Genomic DNA, 7500 nt, shown 5'->3' on the forward strand with positions numbered 1-7500 from the left:
TAACCTGTCTTCTAGATCACATATTTCAAATGTGCAGCAAAACTCCTTGTTAAACTCCATATATATATATATATATATATATATATATATATATATATATATATATATATATATATATATATACATATATATATACATATATACATATATATATATATATATATATATATATATATACATATATATATATACATATATACATATATATATATATATATATATATATATATAATATATATATATATATATATATATATATATATATATATATCCAAACCCCGGATGTGGCAGCACGCATAAAAATATATATAAAAACAATAATAGTAATGATGATATTTATTTATATTTTATGCTAAAGTCTTTTTTTCATTTTATAAACACCTGGATGTACTATCAGACTCCCGGATATAGCAGACAAGCATAAAAAAGAAAATATATAAAAAAACAGTAATAACACTGAAGATATTTCTTCATATTTTATAATAAAGCTTCTTATTTATTCATTAATTGTTGGTAAACATTTAGACTGGTGTATCAATAAAGTTATTTAATCATATTTTATAATAAAGCTTCTTATGTATTCATTTATTGCTGGTAAACATTTAGACTGGTGTATCAATAAAGTTATTTAATCATATTTTATAATAAACCTTATTTATTCTATTCATTTATTGTTGACAAACATCTAAATGTATTATCAGACTCCCTGATGTACCAATAAAGATATTTATTCATATTTCAAAATAGCTTTTTTTATCTATCTTTTTTATTTTTTGTTGGTAAACATCTAAATGTATAATCAGACTCCCTGATATACCAATAAAGTTATTTATTCATATTTCATATAGTTTTTTTTATCTATTTTTTATAATTTTTTGTTGGTAATCTAAATGTATTATCAGACTCCTTGATGTACCAATAAAGTCATTTAATCATATTTTATAATAAAGCATTTTATTTATTCTTTCAATTTTTTATTGGTAACCATCTAGAGAGAGAGAGAGAGAGAGAGAGAGAGAGAGAGAGAGAGAGAGATGTACCCTGATATACCAAGCAGGTATAAAAAAGTATGACAATTAAAAAAGCAATTTATCGATAATATAAACTGTTAATCTCATATATTTTCCTTCAGTATTTCATCACCTTGATGATTTACCTGCTCTTCAATCAACAATTCGTATTCATAATTCACGAAAGGGCTCTCATTTCACGCATAATTCGCGAATGGTCTCTCATTATACTCATAATTCGCGAAAGGACTCTCATTAAGCGCATAATTCGCGAAAGGGCTCTCGTTACGCGCATAATTCGCGAACGGCCTCTCATTAACCGCATAATTCGCGAAGGGTCTCTCATTACGCGCATAATTCGCGAAAGGTCTCTCATTACGCGCATAATTCGCGAATGGTCTCTCATTACCTGCATAATTCACGAACGGGCTCTCATTAAGCGCATAATTCACGAAAGAACTCTCACTACGCGCATAATTCGCGAAAGGGATCTCATCAAGTGCATAATTCGCGAAAGAACTCTCACTACGCGCATAATTCGCGAAAGGGATCTCATCAAGCGCATAATTCGCGAAAGGGCTCTCATTCCGCACATAATTCGCGAGAGGGATCTCACAACGCGCATAATTCGCGAAGGGTCTCTCATTACGCGCATAATTCGCGAAGGGTCTCTCATTACACGCATAATTCGCGAATGGTCTCTCATTACTCGCATAATTCGCAAAAGAACTCTCACTACGCGCATAATTCGCGAAGGGGACTCTCATTACGCACATAATTCGCGAAAGGACTCGCATTACTCGCATAATTCGCGAAGGGACTCTCACTACGCACATAATTCGCGAAAGGACTCGCATTACTCGCATAATTCGCGAAGGGGACTCTCATTACGCACATAATTCGCGAAAGGACTCTCATTACTCGCATAATTCGCGAAGGGACTCTCACTACGCACATAATTCGCGAAAGGACTCGCATTACTCGCATAATTCGCGAAGGGGACTCTCATTACGCACATAATTCGCGAAAGGACTCTCATTACTCGCATAATTCGCGAAGGGACTCTCACTACGCACATAATTCGCGAACGGCCTCTCATTAAACGCATAATTCGCGAACAGGCTCTCATTATAAGCATAATTCGCAAAACGGCTCTCACTACGCATATAATTCGCGAACGGCCTCTCATTACACGTATAATTCGCGAAAGGACTCTCATTAAGCGCATAATTCGCGAACAGGCTCTCACTACGCGCATAATTCGCGAACAGGCTCTCACTACGCGCATAATTCGCGAAAGAACTCTCACTACGCGCATAATTCGCGAACGGCCTCTCGTTACGCGCATAATTCACGAATGGTCTCTCATTACGCGCATAATTCGCGAACGGGCTCTCATTACCCGCATAATTCGCGAATGGTCTCTCATTACACGCATAATTTGCGAACAGGCTCTCATTATAGGCATAATTCGCAAAAGGGCTCTCATTACATGCATAATTCGCGAATGGTCTCTCATTACCCGCATAATTCGCGAACAAGTTCTCATTACAGTATACTCATAATTCGCAACAGAACTCTCACTGCACGCATAATTAGCGAAAGGGTTCTCATTACGCGCATAATTCACGAACGGCCTCTCATTAAACGCATAATTCACGAACAGGCTCTCATTATAGGCATAATTCGCAAAATAACTCTCACTATCGCATAATTCGCGAAAGGGCTCTCACTACGCACATAATTCGTGAACAGGCTCTCATTAAACGCATAATTCGCGAACAGGCTCTCATTAAGCGCATAATTCGCGAAAGGGATCTCACAACGCGCATAATTTGCGAACGGGCTCTCATTACACGCATAATTCGCGAATGGTCTCTCATTACACGCATAATTCGCGAACAGGCTCTCATTACGCGCATAATTCGCAACAGAACTCTCACTATGCGCATAATTCGCGAATGGTCTCTCATTACGCGCATAATTCGCGAAAGGTCTCTCATTAAATGCATAATTCGCGAATGGTCTCTCATTACGCGCATAATTCGCGAACGGGCTCTCATTACACGCATAATTCGCGAACAGGCTCTCATTACATGCATAATTCGCGAACGGCCTCTCATTTAAACGCATAATTCGCGAACAGGCTCTCATTACACGCATAATTCGCGAAAGGGATCTCACGACGCGCATAATTCGCGAAAGGGCTTTCATTAAACGCATAATTCGCGAACAGGCTCTCATTATAGGCATAATTCACAAAACGGCTCTCACTACGCGCATAATTCGCGAACGGCCTCTCATTAAACGCATAATTCGCGAACAGGCTCTCATTATAGGCATAATTCACAAAACGGCTCTCACTACGCGCATAATTCGCGAACGGCCTCTCATTAAACGCATAATTCGCGAACAGGCTCTCATTATAGGCATAATTCGCAAAACGGCTCTCACTATGCGCATAAATCGCGAATGGCCTCTCATTAAACGCATAATTCGTGAATGGTCTCTCATTACGCGCATAATTCGCGAACAACCTCTCATTAAACGCATAATTCGCGAACAAGCTCTCATTAGGCGCATAATTCGCGAACAGGCTCTCATTTCGCGCATAATTCGCGAACAGGCTCTCAATATAGGCATAATTCACAAAACGGCTCTCACTACACGCGAATGACCTCTCATTACCCGCAGTTTAGCCACTAGGCAAGTGCCAAAATGGCAAGTCAGAGGCTCTGAGATGAAGAAACAAAAGCCGGGTTTCGAAAATTTAGTGTCTTAAACGAGATGGATATAAAGCTAGTTTTTATTGGCTTCCAACAAGAGTAATGGCCAAGTTGTGAGATATGAGTGCAGGGAAGAGAAATTGTGCTCTTAGTGGCAAATTCTTTGTATTAATGTTGTTACTTGATTCAAAAAGGGCAGAGTAAGATAGTCTCTAAACTCTAAAGGGCCTATGTTATGATCTATTGTTTCTTTTGTCAATTATTATTATTATTATTATTATTATTATTATTATTGTTATTATTATTATTAGTCAAGCTACAACCACAGTTGGTAAAACAGGATGCTATATTATTATTATTATTATTATTATTATTATTATTATTATTATTATTATTATTATTATCCAAGCTATAACCATATTTGGTAAAGCAGGATGCTATATTATTATTATTATTATTATTATTATTATTATTATTAGCCAAGCTACAACCATAGTTGGTAAAGCAGGATGCTATAGTATTATTATTAATATTATTATTATTATTATTATTATTATTAGCCAAGCTACAACCCTGGCAGGAAAAGCAGGATGCTATAAGCTCAAGGGCTCCAACAGGGAAAATAACCGAGTGAAGAAAGGAAACAAGGAAATAGATAAACTACAAGAAAAGTAATGAGCAATTGCAATAAGATATTTTAAGAAGCGTAAAATTAAAAAGATCTTTCTAATATAAACTATAAAAAACTTATGTCAGCCTTTAATAATCAATTAAATGTGAAAAAGTCCTAAAGTAGATATTGATAAACATCTTGATAAACAGGTTAGGAAGATTACAATTAATTATAATTATAATTATTACATGCTAAACTACAACCCTAGTTGGAAAAGTGGGGTGCTATAAGCCCAGGGGCCCCAAAAGGGAAAATAGCCCAGTGAGGAAAGGAAACAAGGAAAAATAAAATATTTTAAGAACAGTGGTAACATTAAAATAAACATTTTCTACATAAACTATAAAAACTTAACAAAACAAGAAGAAGAGAAATAAGATAGAATAGTGTGCCAGAGTGTACCCTCAAGCAAGAGAACTCTACCATAAGACAAAGGAAGACCATGGTACAGAGGCTACGGCACTACCATAGACTATAGAACAATGGTTTGATTTTGGAGTGTCCTTCTCCTAGAAAAGCTGCTTACAAATTAGGAATATGACTTCTTAAAGAGATCTGGGACCTTGGGACTTTAAAAACAAGTGGAAATGTTAAAGAATCCATCTTTCTTTCTTAATAAGGGTCTGGTAAAGAGAAAATTTCCTTTTCCAAATATGAAAGGAATGAAAAGAGAAACTCTCTCTCTCTCTCTCTCTCTCTCTCTCTCTCTCTCTCTCTCTCTCTCTCTCTCTCTCTCTCTCTCTTCAAATATATATATATATATATATATATATATATATATATATATATATATATAATATATATATATAAATATATTATATATATATATATATATAATGTATAATAATAAAATATATGTGTATATATATATATATATATATATATATATATATATATATATATATATATATATATATATATATACTGTATACAGTATATACATGGCATTAGTATTGGTAAAAATATTTCACTAAGATATAGATACTTGCTCGCTTTCTCTCTCATTCTATTAACTTTCCTGTAAGTAGAAACTCACACACACTCTCTCTCTCTCTCTCTCTCCCTCTCTCTCTCTCTCTCTCTCTCTCTCTCCTCTCTCTCTCTCTCTCTCTCTCTCAGTAAACGAATTCATGATTTAAAAACTCTCTAAACGTTCAAACTAATTCGCTCTACCCAAGAGCAAATGGAGTCTCCATTAATGGACGAGAAAGTCTTTGAGACATCCAAAAACCTCATAGTTAACTCTCTCTCTCTCTCTCCTCTCTCTCTCTCTCTCTCTCTCTCTCTCTCTCTCTCTCTCTCTCTCTCTCTCTCTCTCTCTCTTTCTCCTCTCTCTCTCTCTCTCTCTGTCATCTTTGAGACATCCAAAAACCTTGTAACAATCTCTCTCTCTCTCTCTCTCTCTCTCTCTCTCTCTCTCTCTCTCTCTCTCTCTCTCTCTCTCCAGCAAAGCCCTCACTTGAACTACACATATTCACAAAGTAAGTATGCAAATAAGCCAGGCAAAACAACGTTGATAGCTTTATGAGCAATGTTTATTAGCATTAGCCAGCAAATATTCCAGAAGATTGTTAGCTCTCAACACATAACTCCTCGGATGGCGAAAGTAGCCACAGTCCATTTCTTTTAGTTTCCGGATCGCTGATTGGTTGGACGAGATAATTCCAACCAATCAGCGATCAGGAAACTTTTCCGAGCTAAAAGGAAAAGTTTCCTGATCGCTGATTGGTTGGACGAGATAATTCCAACCAATCAGCGATCAGGAAACTTTTCCGAGCTAAAAGGAAAAGTTCCCTGATCGCTGATTGGTTGGACGAGATAATTCCAACCAATCAGCGATCAGGAAACTTTTCCGAGCTAAAAGGAAAAGTTTCCTGATCGCTGATTGGTTGGAATTATCTCGTCCAACCAATCAGCGAACAGGAAACTTTTCCGAGCTAAAAGGAAAAGTTTCCGGATCGCTGATTGGTTGGACGAGATAATTCCAACCAATCAGCGATCAGGAAACTTTTCCGAGCTAAAAGGGCACCGCTGCGAGTCGGTGCAAATATGCATCGCTAAAAGAAATGGACTATAATCCCACAATCCTTCGTTATGGAAAAACCTCCGTTGATGTTGAAGGGGATAAATTCATCATCATATTCGATGATATTATTATTATTATTACTTGCTAAGCTACAACCCTAGTTGGGAAAGCAGGATGCTATAAGGCCAGGGGCTCCAACAAGGAAAATAGCACATGCTAAGCTACAACCCTAGTTGGGAAAGCAGGATGCTATAAGCCCAGGGGCTCCAACAGGGAAAACAGCCCAGTGAGGAAAGGAAATAATGAAATAAACTACATGAGAAGCAATGAACAACTGAAATAAAATATTTTTATAACATTAACAAAGTTGAAATAGATTTTTATATATAAACTATAAAACTTCAAAAAAAAAAGGAGGACGAGAAATAAGATAGAATAGTGTGCCTGAGTTAGCCCTCAAGCAAGAGAACTGTACCCCAAGAGAGTGGTAGGCCATGCCCATGGTACAGAGGTTATGGCTCTGTCCAAGACTAGGAACAATTCAGGTTAAATAAATATTATTAAGTAAAGCTTATATTTAGCTCAGGTAATCCAGTAGATAACGAATCCCTAAATAAAGGTGGCCAATGTGGTAACGTCCCTGACTGCTGAACGCTAGAATGAGGTTCGAGTCCAGCTCAAACTCATTAGTTTCTTTGGTCTCTGCAACCTTTCCATCCTTGTAAGCTAAGGAAGGGGGGTTTGGGGGAGCCTATATGTGTACCTGCTCAGCCAACAGCAGCCATTGCCTGGCCCTCCTTGGTCCTACCTTGGTTGGAGAAGGGGCTTGGGCGCTGATCATATGTATTTATAGTCAGTCTCTAGGGCACTGTCCTGCTTGATAGGTGAATGTCACTGTCCCTTGCCTCTGAGGTCTATCTGCTAAGTCATCACCACCCATTGCCTGGCCCTCCTCGGTCCTAGCTTAGATGAAGAGGGTGCTTGGACGCTGATCATAGGTATATATGGTCAGTCTTTATGGCATTGTCCTACTTGATGGGGCAATGTCACTGTCCCTTGCCTCTGCCA

This window comes from Palaemon carinicauda, chromosome 42 (assembly GCF_036898095.1).
Source record: "Palaemon carinicauda isolate YSFRI2023 chromosome 42, ASM3689809v2, whole genome shotgun sequence".
NCBI lineage: Eukaryota > Metazoa > Arthropoda > Malacostraca > Decapoda > Palaemonidae > Palaemon > Palaemon carinicauda.